At 38.0% G+C, this 11,285-nt stretch overlaps 1 long non-coding RNA gene across 1 annotated transcript in view; it reads right to left on the minus strand.

Moving 5' to 3' along the window:
- The window catches only part of LOC137072027 (uncharacterized), a 53,798-nt gene extending 44,798 nt beyond the window's left edge, over window positions 1-9,000 (minus strand). The window contains exon 1 of the long non-coding RNA XR_010904586.1: window positions 8,861-9,000. This is a non-coding gene — a long non-coding RNA (uncharacterized lncRNA). The remainder of the gene's footprint in view (window positions 1-8,860) is intronic.
- Between the last annotated feature and the right edge of the window lie 2,285 nt (window positions 9,001-11,285).

An 11,285-nucleotide genomic window follows, 5' to 3' on the forward strand; every position in this document is an offset into this window, starting at 1 on the left:
TATATTTTTAAGATGGTAGAATGCAGTTTTACAGATGCTAGAAACGTGGCTTTCAAATGAGAGATTGGTATCAAAGAGCACACCCAGGTTCCTCACTGACGAGGGTTTGACAGAGCAGTTATCAAGTGTTAAGGTACGTTCACACCAAACGTGAATAGAGCTTCTGGAGCGAATGATTTTCATGTTAAGTCAATGGAGGTCTTGCGGCGCAATAGACGCGTTTCGTGCAAATTCGCGTCTACGCCCGAGTTCAAAAATTTGAACTTTGCCGTCAATTCGTGCCACGTTAACCAATGAGGAGCCTGCTTGCTGCTGCCACGTGATGAGAAACCCTGCATATAATTAAAAAAATACTGATATTTTGTCACTAAATGTAGTTTTAATGCTTTTCAGTTGATAATGTAGTTGTTTAAAGCTAAAATATGTGGTTTACCTAGGATGTTTTACTCATAGACAGAGCCTATTTAAAAAGAACACTTGCGTTTTTGGAGTTGTGAGATCCAGGCGATCTCCGGGCGCTCAGCGTTGGTTAACCCCCGCGAGAGCAGCCTTTCCTCGGCCAGTCCTTCTGGCATTTGGCTGTCTATGGCTGGCTCGGATGTCTATGTAGAGGTTAAACATGATATATACTTTGTCTTGTGTACATCTAATGGGCGATCTTTGGTCCAATTAATCTGTTGTTGCCTACCAAATCATTTTGACTGAGGGCAGAGTGAAATTTCATAACTTTATATTTTATTTAAATATACATGAAGTGAAGATAATCCAGGTAGTGCATGGGCTGAAACACATGTGGCTGTTAATGCTTAATATATTTCACCTGGAGCATTTAACGCGCGTCTATTTCGCCTAAAGAGCATATTGCAGGTTAGAGACTCCAGTGAGTCAGTGTATAGAAAAATAATGTAGGACCTAGAATTTCTTTAAAATATACTTGTAAATACGCTAATAAGGCTTTTTGAGTCGTTTTTGTGAGAAAATTGCATTACCTTTTCATATGGCATTTTCATACAAGGTTATATGTTTATCTCAAATTTTTTTTAACCTGCAATATGCTCTTTAAACGCTCGATTTCTACGCGCGTCCAATTAGCTGCGGACGCGCGAATGGATTAAAAATGTTCCCGCGTCAAACTAGACGCGGTAAGTGCGATTTTGACGCTCAATTTGCGTTTGGTGTGAACGTAGCGTTAGACAATATTCTAGGTTACTACTTTTGGAGCTTTTCTGTCCAATAATTAAAAATTTCGTTTTATCTGAATTAAGTTGCAGGAAATTACTATTCATCCAATTTTTTTATATCAGCTATGCATTCCCTTAATCTTTTGAATTGGTACGTTTCGTCTGGGCGTAAAGAAGCTGAGTATTGTCAGCATAACAATGAAAACTAACGCCATGCTTCCTAATGATATCTCCCAGTGGTAGCATATACAGGGTGAAAAGCAACAGTCCTAACACTGAGCCTCGCGATACTCCATAATGACTGATGACATTTTTCATCTGTGGGAAGGGTATGAAAAATCTTTACATCCCCTGCACATCCTGGAACATGACATTTGTGTCCATGAGAGCTGCCGTTTTCGCTATCCTCGAGTGTCGCTTGTTTATCTGCAGTCCCGATGATTCGGCTCTGTTAGTTCCGCCTGACAATGAACATGTTTGGCTATATGCAAATGTTGGGGGCATACATATTAATGATCCCCAGCGGTTGCGTCACAGGTGGTGTTATGTTGAGAATCACTTATTTTTCTGTGTTTGTCATGCACGAAATTTACATAAGAAATAGGAGTCAATGGTGTTTGAGACTCACAGTATGTGATGTCCATGTACTGAACTTTTATATCACTATGGCAAGGTTAATTAAATTTTTCATTCAGGGCACCTTTAATGTCAAGCCCTGTATAAATTAATATAATATAATATAGCAAATAGGTCACATGAAATTAAAACATGCTGCATTTGGATCTAGCAAATGCCTCATAAAAATAAAACTCAAACAGTGATTAATTTGTATATGAATGCCTAATTTGCTCCAATGGTTGAGGGGGGAAATGGTCAGTAGCATCAGTGTCTAACACATTACGCCATATCGCCATCTCCCATTCTCCATCTCATACACTCATCTCTCATCCCATCCATCTACTGTACATCTGTTGTTGGAAGTGGTCGATCAGGAATTAGTGTGGGTGTGGGCACGCCACCATTCAGAAGAGCTAAGGCCTTTCACACCCCTAATGTGTAATTAGGTGGTGTTTTGGAGCACACAGCCTTCCTCAACTGAAATTAGTGGCCTTTTATTAATCAGACAGACCAGGACAAAGGCATTCGGAGCCCCTCTGTAATCTACTACAAAATGTTTCTCTTAATTACAGAGGTGGGAAGCGGGAGGGGCTCAGCAGGAGCGGTTTATGGAGGTGCTCTGCACAATGTGTCAATTTACATGCCGCTATCTCTGATAAATTTGTAGCACAGCCTGTGCAGCTGCCACGTTGATAACAAATAATCTAAACTCTTCTTGTGCACACTGATGTGCACAAACATACACGCCCACACACACACACCATACAAATGCCACCCACAGGCAAAATCTAACATGAAACAGTCTGTTATAATAGTACATGACTACTATTCAAACAAAAAATGAATACATGGACATGAAATATTGATTGGAGTAGAAATTATCACTACAGTTCAAAAGTTTAGAGTCAGTGATTTATATTTTTTGTGTGTGAAAAACATTTTTTCATTAAGCAAAATTGCATTAAAATTGATCATATAAATGTTTCTTGAGCAGCAAATCAGGAAAACATTAGATTTTAAAATGCACTAAAATAGAAACAAAAACTGGGAACAAACTAAATTTTAACAGGAACATAAACAACAACTAAATCAAGTTTAAACATTCTGAACAGAAACACTTATTTGAAAATACCATTTTAACCGGTTAATAACAATTTCTTCATTCTTGATAAGATTTTAATTTGGCAGTTACCTAATCATGAATTCAAATACAGCTTATCTAGTAAAATGTCTGTGATCAGTTGTCAGGTCATGCAATGTACTGGCATTAGCTGTTGGGTTTATCTAAGGATATGTTACATACATATACATATATATGTATGTATACTCTATACACAATGTGATTGGCCTGACCAGAGTTTGGTTTTTACAGCTCAGAAGTGTATTAAGAGTTGCTAGACGATACTCGCGGCAGATTAGATTTGCTGCCGCTAGGGTACGTCTAGATTTCTAGGCTATCGGAGATGTGGATTCGGAGGGCAATTAAATCGCCACACCTTGGTGTTTGTCAAAATTGGCATTTTCCCAAAATATTTCATTCGAATATTTGGGCTCATAAAAATCAAATATTTGTAGGTAGGTATAGGTATTTTGAGAAAATGAGAGAGACTTTTTTTTCAACATGTCTTCTGAACAAGCTGATTAGGCAATGTACCGCAATGTACACAACACACTTACGTTATATCTTAAAGGGATACGCCACCGTTTTTTAGAAATAGGGCTTATTCAACATCTTTCCTACATTTAGTAATTTGGGGTTTTCTTTTTTAGATCACTTTTACTCGGGACATGCTATCTGGCAACATAGGATTCTATTCATTATGCTAAGCTAAGTGCGACCCTACCAAACTAAAACAATGCATGCATACACTAATAAAGCAGAGCGCGCCAGTTATCATGCAGAACGTGCACACACACACACACACGCACGAGCCGGTATATGGTTGTCGTGTTTGTAAGTTATCGTTTCACATTTTCATGTTGAGAGAAATGGTAATATTATTGGATGATGATGATTCTCGTGTGAGAACGTGCGAGTGCGAGTGTGAGACAAAGATAACGGGAGTTTGAGTGAAGCACTTTATGTTTTTTTGTTCTTAAACCTTCAACGAATATAAAAGGAAGCATTTGACTCGAGATCACTTTGCTACATTAAGTTAAGAGCTTAGAGATGAGCTTACCTGACTGTGCACTCTTGATGCAGTGATCGCTGTTTTTCCTCATTCGGCTGGTGTTTGGATGTCATGTGATTCTCATTGTGCTGGTGCAATTATAAAAATGAGTTACCATAATATATTTTATCAAAAGTAACTCCACTTGGTAAGATCATTTTCAATTTTCATCTAGGTAATTTCAAACATCGTGAGGCAGACAACAGTGATCAAATACACTCTACCCGCTCCACAGCGCCACCCAGTGGATTCTGCGAGATTTAGAGGGATTTATCGTGAATTCGCTGCATTTACAGCCAGCAAATCAACGCAGTAAAATTCCAATTATTGGTAAAATGAAATAGGAATTTTTACACGGGTGCTGGGAGGAAAACAATGACATACAGGATTCAGACAGCAATAAAATCACTGACTAGACCCTGTAAAAGAAAATTTTTAAACTTACCCACGAAAAAAATTTACCGTCCGAATAGTTTGTTTTTTGTTTTGTTTTTTGTAGAAACCATGGAAACACCAGACACTTTAATATATTATATTTATTTACTAGATAAGAGCAATGGTTGGAGACATTAATAGACAGAAAATGAATTATTGTACAGTAATAAAGCACTTTCTCTATCATATACAATACGTTTTAAAATTAATTGCATGCATTTAATTTTGAATGCATGCATTTAGCAACAGAAGACATCCACCATTTATAAATATAATATTCGAATATCAATCTAGCTTACTGCAGCGTGTAGCAAGTGTCTCAAAGCAGCTGTGGAGCAAATGCACAGAGTAACAGTATAACATAATTTTCAACAAACTGTATCTAATATGATAAAACAGCGCTGCGTTACGCCCTATGGTTACGCCACATACACTTGACGGGAAGAAGCGGAAGCGGCGACTGTGGCATAATAAAAGCTCCGCTGCTGTTGAGCCCAGTGTCACGCTTGCAATCGCTGAACATGCTGATTGGTTGAGCTCTGAAGCAGCATTTTATTTCAACCAGCGTTTGTAAAAGTCTTTTGTGAGGTTCGTTTTGAGTGAATTGTCTTCTCTGTGCTCGTTCATCTGAGCCATTGGTCCATAATGACTGATAACATCACTTTAAATCTAGCTTTAAGAATACGCTTTAGTAATAGTGCTTGTCTCTTTTTCGCCGTTTTGTTAATTACCTCTTTAGTAAATCAATACATACCAGCACAGCTTGAATCTCCTCTTATTACTTACGGATACAGATACTTGTTATTGTTGCACACAGTGTTGCACAAAAAATATTACTATCCGTCACTGACTGAGAGGAGCAGTCGCACGCAGTCCTACTTTACCGGACTTATAATTTGCCTAATCTTCACAGTTCTTTAGACCGCAGTGGAAACGCAGACAGCAGCAGGTCTGGGGGGTAGTTCCTGTATAAAAAAAAGTTCTTGGTACAAATTTTTCTGGGTAATTTCAGTGGAAATGGGGCTATAGTGTGCCTTTAAGCCCTGTCTTATAGTGTATAATTTAAAATGTACTTTATATGATATTATAGCTTCCACTGAGGAAAAAACTACTGGCATATAAGCAACAACATGAACACTGCAACAACCAACCATATTAACCAAACATTTTCCCACCATTGAAGAAATGTTTGATCCTTTATGACAACGTTTCCCCACCAATGACCATTTTTTCCAGCAATCTTGCATGTTTCCACAGTTATACCCCTGTTATATGGAGACACTATTATTTATCTTCTAAAATAGTAGAATCTCCCGATCAAAAGACAAGAAAAGAAGCGATAGAAGTATTGCTCATGTAAGCGAATGTAATCATCAAACATTAAACAGCATATAAATCAAAACCTAAAATTACTGAATGAAATGTCAAACTCAGGAAGCTACATAGGACTGTGCTAGCTTTGGAGGTGTTGATCAATGCGATCAACTGCGTCTTGCTCATCATAATGATCTGAATCAGATTCAGATCGTTTTTGACAAAAACGCAATTCTCACGCAAGTTCCGTTAATATTTCAAACAAGAGACCGCCAGTCCATGCTGTGACACGAGATACTTGAAAGTAGCACTTTTTAGAAGCCAGATGAGCAGTACAGTGTTGCCATGGACGACAGTGAACATTAGGAAATATCTGACAGCTGAATGCTGCCATTGACCAATTAGAATCAAGTCTTCCAGGCCTACATTATGGAAAATCTACATTTACATGATGAGTCCAGTAGCCATCAATGTGATCAAATGCCTCATGTGCATCTAATGATGACTATTCAGACAGCTAATGCCATGCAAGAAATCATGTTTGAGAATTTGGATGCAAAACAACTTCCTGTAATTGCCCGAGGCAAGCAGAGGGAACAGCACCCAGAGGGCCTGGCAATTAGGGACAGGAGGCATAATAACACGAATGGTGCTGCTCGGCACACTCTCTGCTGCTTTCCATTTATAATCTCTCACTCAAATGTTTATTTCTATCACATATAATCCATCTCTATATCATGTCGAACAGCATGAGGAAATATAACCATTATGACTGAGCACGGTAATATGTCTTAGTGGCTGTTCAGTTGAATACAGATAAAAGAGGCTTCTTTCAGTTCCCAGGTCTCTGAATGCCACTCGCGGTTAAGAGGATGTTTTTCTTAGTGAGAGGAATATCAGGCAGACTCTTTCATGTTTTGTGCTTGGTGAAGGACAGACTTTGTGAGTACATCTCAAAACAGCGGCGCACAGGAGCGTCTTATCCGTGAGGCAATGCTGTCATAAAATGCTTTTGACTGTGTTTTCATGAATCCGAGCCCTGGTTCTAAGGAGCGGTAGGACTGTCAATCATAACCTAGAATTTTGTTTTTTTCTAACCTTCATTTACATCTGACATGGACCCCGAGCAGCCCATGGTCTTTTGCAAAGCCATTTTTGTCAGGTAAATTGCAGTGTGTTTGACATTAAGGTGAGCACTCTGTTACTTGGGGACCCCAGCTGACCTGTGAGATGTTCCCCTCAACATCAAAGAAACAGGAATAACTTTTTCAATTCTCAAAGCAGAAAAGGGAGAAATTGTTGCATACTGCATACTGTGCCGTATTAGCCTACTGCCTGTTATATTTTTATAGTATTTGCCAGCATGCAATAATAGTTAAATCAAATGCAAAAATGTTAAAATTACAGTTGAATTCATTTATTTTGAAAGAAAACAAAATGTTTGTCGTTTACTTGGTTCTGACATAATTTTCCACCAAAAATTACACAGAACAATTTGTCCCAGGAACTTTTTTTCCCCCAGACCTGCTGCTGTGTTTCCATAGCAGTTTAAAGTACCATGGAGATTAGACCAGCGACGTAGGACAGCGCGTGACTTTCCAGCACCCACTGGATTTCGTTCTTCACAAATAAATGTGGTCTGGTCCAATTTTTTAAACTCAGTTTTTTATTTGAATATCAAACAAATAATAATGGACGCACCACAAGAGACTATTAGTTTGAAATAAAATGCTGCGTGAGCTCAACCAATTAGCATGTTCAGCGCCCAAGTCCTACCCCTCAAAATTCCAGAACTTAAAAAAAAAGAAATACTACCTCGCAAACAGGGCCGTTTTGAGGTGAAAATCTTTACCCGGAACTTTATTTAGACCCTGGTTCCAGCAGTCGAAACACAGAATATCACCCTAAAGTCTATAAGGGCTATACACTGTAAAAAAAAAATGGATGTCGCCAATGTCAAAATATGGCACTAACATCTGCAAAAACAATATAAAATCCCTGTTACTACATAACGGCTCACTGTTGAACAACTCATTAATTCGATGTGAAATAAACAGTTATGTAAATGTAAAAATTAAAGCTGCTAAGCTCCAATCTCCTCTTGAAAACCCCCAGAAAAGGTGCCTCCGTGATAACTCCGCTCAGATTAGGCGCACAGCATTTTTCATTGCATCAAATAACTACTTAAAACCAAATGTATTTTTTTTAAAACGAACACTTTAACTAACATTAGCGTGATAACAACTACCTAAAATACATCTTTACAAAAAAATATTTTAATTGAAATTTGAGTGTTTAGTTTGTCTAGCATCCCATGAGAATACATGGAGAGGAGCACATGCCCGCCCACACGTGTGTGTTTATATCCACCAATCGGGCGGGCCAAGCAATACACGAATAATATTTCAATCAATCGCGGGTGGATGAGAAATAAATAATTGTGTTTGCTTGATAAAGATGTTTACTAGCCCTGTGATCGAGAGAATCATTCTGGTTGCCACTTTCAAAACAATCCCTCCCTGATGTGAACTGAACTGACAGCGGAGCTTAAGCTCATTAAATATGCAAATCTTATCCAATCCTAGCCGTGGGCGTTTACTTCTAAGTCTCCAGTGTGGCACGCCCATGAAAAGCCAGCGTTCAAGAGAGAGCCTCAAAAACAGTGTAGAAAATAGCCTACTTATTAGTTGATGTTTTTGAATGTAAAAACCACATACACGTCATTAGTTGACCTCAGACAACAGACAGAACATTTTTTTTTAAAAGCCAGTTCATGACCCCTTTAAAAGATTGAGCGTGGTCTGGTGATAGCCAAACAAGCACACTTGGGTTCTGAAACTTGAATAAACTCAGTGGAACAGACATTGCCTATATAAAAAGCACCGTGGATGTCTCACTCTCTCTCTCACACACACACACACACTCACACACAATGCCTTCTATATTTCTTATTGCACCAAAAAACACAACTCAAGCTGACTGGAAAAAACAAAAATAAAGATTTTTCCACGCGTTACTCGCTAATGCACGACCTCAAAACACTTTACCATAATGCATTGTTTGTAAACTAAAACATTTGGACGTTTGCATCACATAGCTAGCTCAGTTTATTTGACTTAGTAAACTTGTTCGGTAGCTTACCTGACGTTCAGGTAACTTAGGCTACAAGTCTTGTGAAGCATTGTGAAACAGCCACGATAATGTGATGGTTCCTTCTGCGAATGCGATTTAAATGTTAACACTGTCGGTTAGGATTAGGGTTTACTGCAGGTGGTACGTTCTCTTTATACTAGATAGATCATTAAACTTAGCTCCGCTCTACGGGTATTTCATTTCTGAACTGCCGCCATTGCCGCCATAGTGCCAGTGTTGACAAGTCCGCGGTATTCCAGTACTTGCACAAGAACTTTCGCGTTCTACTTACAACGCGGGAGTTTCTGTTGACAGCTTTTACATAACCTTATGCAGATTATTATTACTACGGCTGTCAATTCATTAAAACAATCATGTTCTCAGAGTTAACATTAATTATCTTGAACCTGCAGAAATGTTCCTATAAATATGTTTTCTTTCCAACTGTGCAATAATAGCCTAAATAAATATATTTCCCCACTAACCTGCTGCAGTCCAGTGCCCATCTTCTGACTGATCATATTTCATACCTGTTTTGTTTTTTTAAATTAATTTTAAATTAATCTGACTGATAAAAAGCTTGGCTTGTGTGCCTGGTGCTTTTACTCAAGTCTTTTAAAGTATTTGAATGAATGCATGCCCGTGCCTTAAATAAATTTAACCACAATAAAAATTTCATTAATCTTAAACAGACAGCGTGGAGAATGACGGTCAACTACTTTAAATATGAATTAAGAATTTTAGGCATAACATGTAAATTACAGTCAAAATGATTGACAATAAAAAAATACAAAATAGTTATTAATATAGCCTAATTCAAATAAGTAAATGTTAGCACTGATATTATTCATCAAGGCATCTGAAATCGCATACTTCCTTACAGTAGGCGAAAAACAGTAGGCCTATATGTGACAAAATAAGTATGTCAGAATTCACAGTACTCATAAAGAGTAGGGATGACCTACTTCTTCCGGTGAGATTCGCTAATGTGCATTCTATGGACACTTCACTATCCCATGAGGCCATGGAAGAGGATGTGTGAATGATAACGTAACATAGGGCATAATGACAACATTGCAAATGTTGTACGTCCAGAATACATTCATACTACACACATTCATACTAAATATAATGTATGTTTTTAGAGAACATTTGAACTTTTCAGTAATGTATGTTGGAAGTAATCAAATTAGTAAAATCAGAACCAAAACTAAAATCTGAACTAATTTGCTAGGCCAGGCATTATAAATGCAGACAGCTGGTAAAACAAAATAAAGTTGTATACTGTAGATTTAGTGTCACTACATTTTATTTAGATTTAGCTGTCTTAACACACTGCTATTAGTCTGTTTTGCACCCTCCTTTTCGTCAAAACACTAAACTGAAGCAGCTATCCTGCTGAGAGCAGAGGCACGCTGAAATGCCCCTGGAGTAACTTTTTGCTTTGATTGAGTGCCTTATTCAGAGAGCAAAGAGAATCAACAACACTTCCCTGATCATTCTTGGGTGCCTACCAAAGAGTTAGCATGAAAGAGATTAATATTGTGACCTTCCCTTCAACATTACTGAGACCTGATGCACATTCTTCTGCATAAATGCACCACCAAAGCATTCCGAATCTGAAGTCTGACACATTAAAGCAATAGTTCACCCATAAAATGTAAATTCTGTCATCATTTATTCACACTCTTCTCATTCCAAAACCATTTGACTTGCTTCCATGGAACACAAAAGACGATGTTTTAAAGAATGTTCACACTGCTCTTTTTCATTTAATGAAAGCACAGTCTCCAGGCTCTAAGCTACAAAAAGAAAAGAAAAGCATCATAAAAGTAGTCTATTCAACTTAGCCTGTGTAGATCTTCTGAATACCATATGTGGCTTGGTTTGTGATGATGTACCAAGCTTGTATTTGTGTTACAAATGGCTTGTAAGTAATACCTGGAATATATGAAGTAAATGGCAACAATATAATTTCTTTAGAGACAAGCTAAGTGTTTGCAACTTAAATGTAAAGTCTTAAAGGGGTGGTAAAACACGATTTCACTTTTCTAACTTTAGCTAGTGTGTAATGTTGCTGTTTGAACATAAAGAACATTTGCAAAGACAAGTTACAGCATTCAAAGTTTAAAGCAAAGGGAGATATTTTCTCTTAAAGAAATCAATTTCTAAGGACTACAGCAAACGGCCGGTAGGGAACTAGAGCATTTTCCTCCAGACTTGCCGACATCAGAGGGTTCAATATTTACATAAACCCCTCCTTCGAGAATATTAAATAAAGGGGGCATTTTTATTGCTGTGGAGAAGAGTAGGCTGGAGTAGGCGGTTAGCAAATCACAACACAGTTGGGCCAGCTAACCAATCTGAGCCCATTGCGTATGTTTGAGGGACCGGCTTCATAGAACACGGAAACCATCAGACCGTTTTTACAAAG

This window comes from Pseudorasbora parva, chromosome 3 (assembly GCF_024679245.1).
Source record: "Pseudorasbora parva isolate DD20220531a chromosome 3, ASM2467924v1, whole genome shotgun sequence".
Taxonomy (NCBI): Eukaryota; Metazoa; Chordata; class Actinopteri; order Cypriniformes; family Gobionidae; genus Pseudorasbora; species Pseudorasbora parva.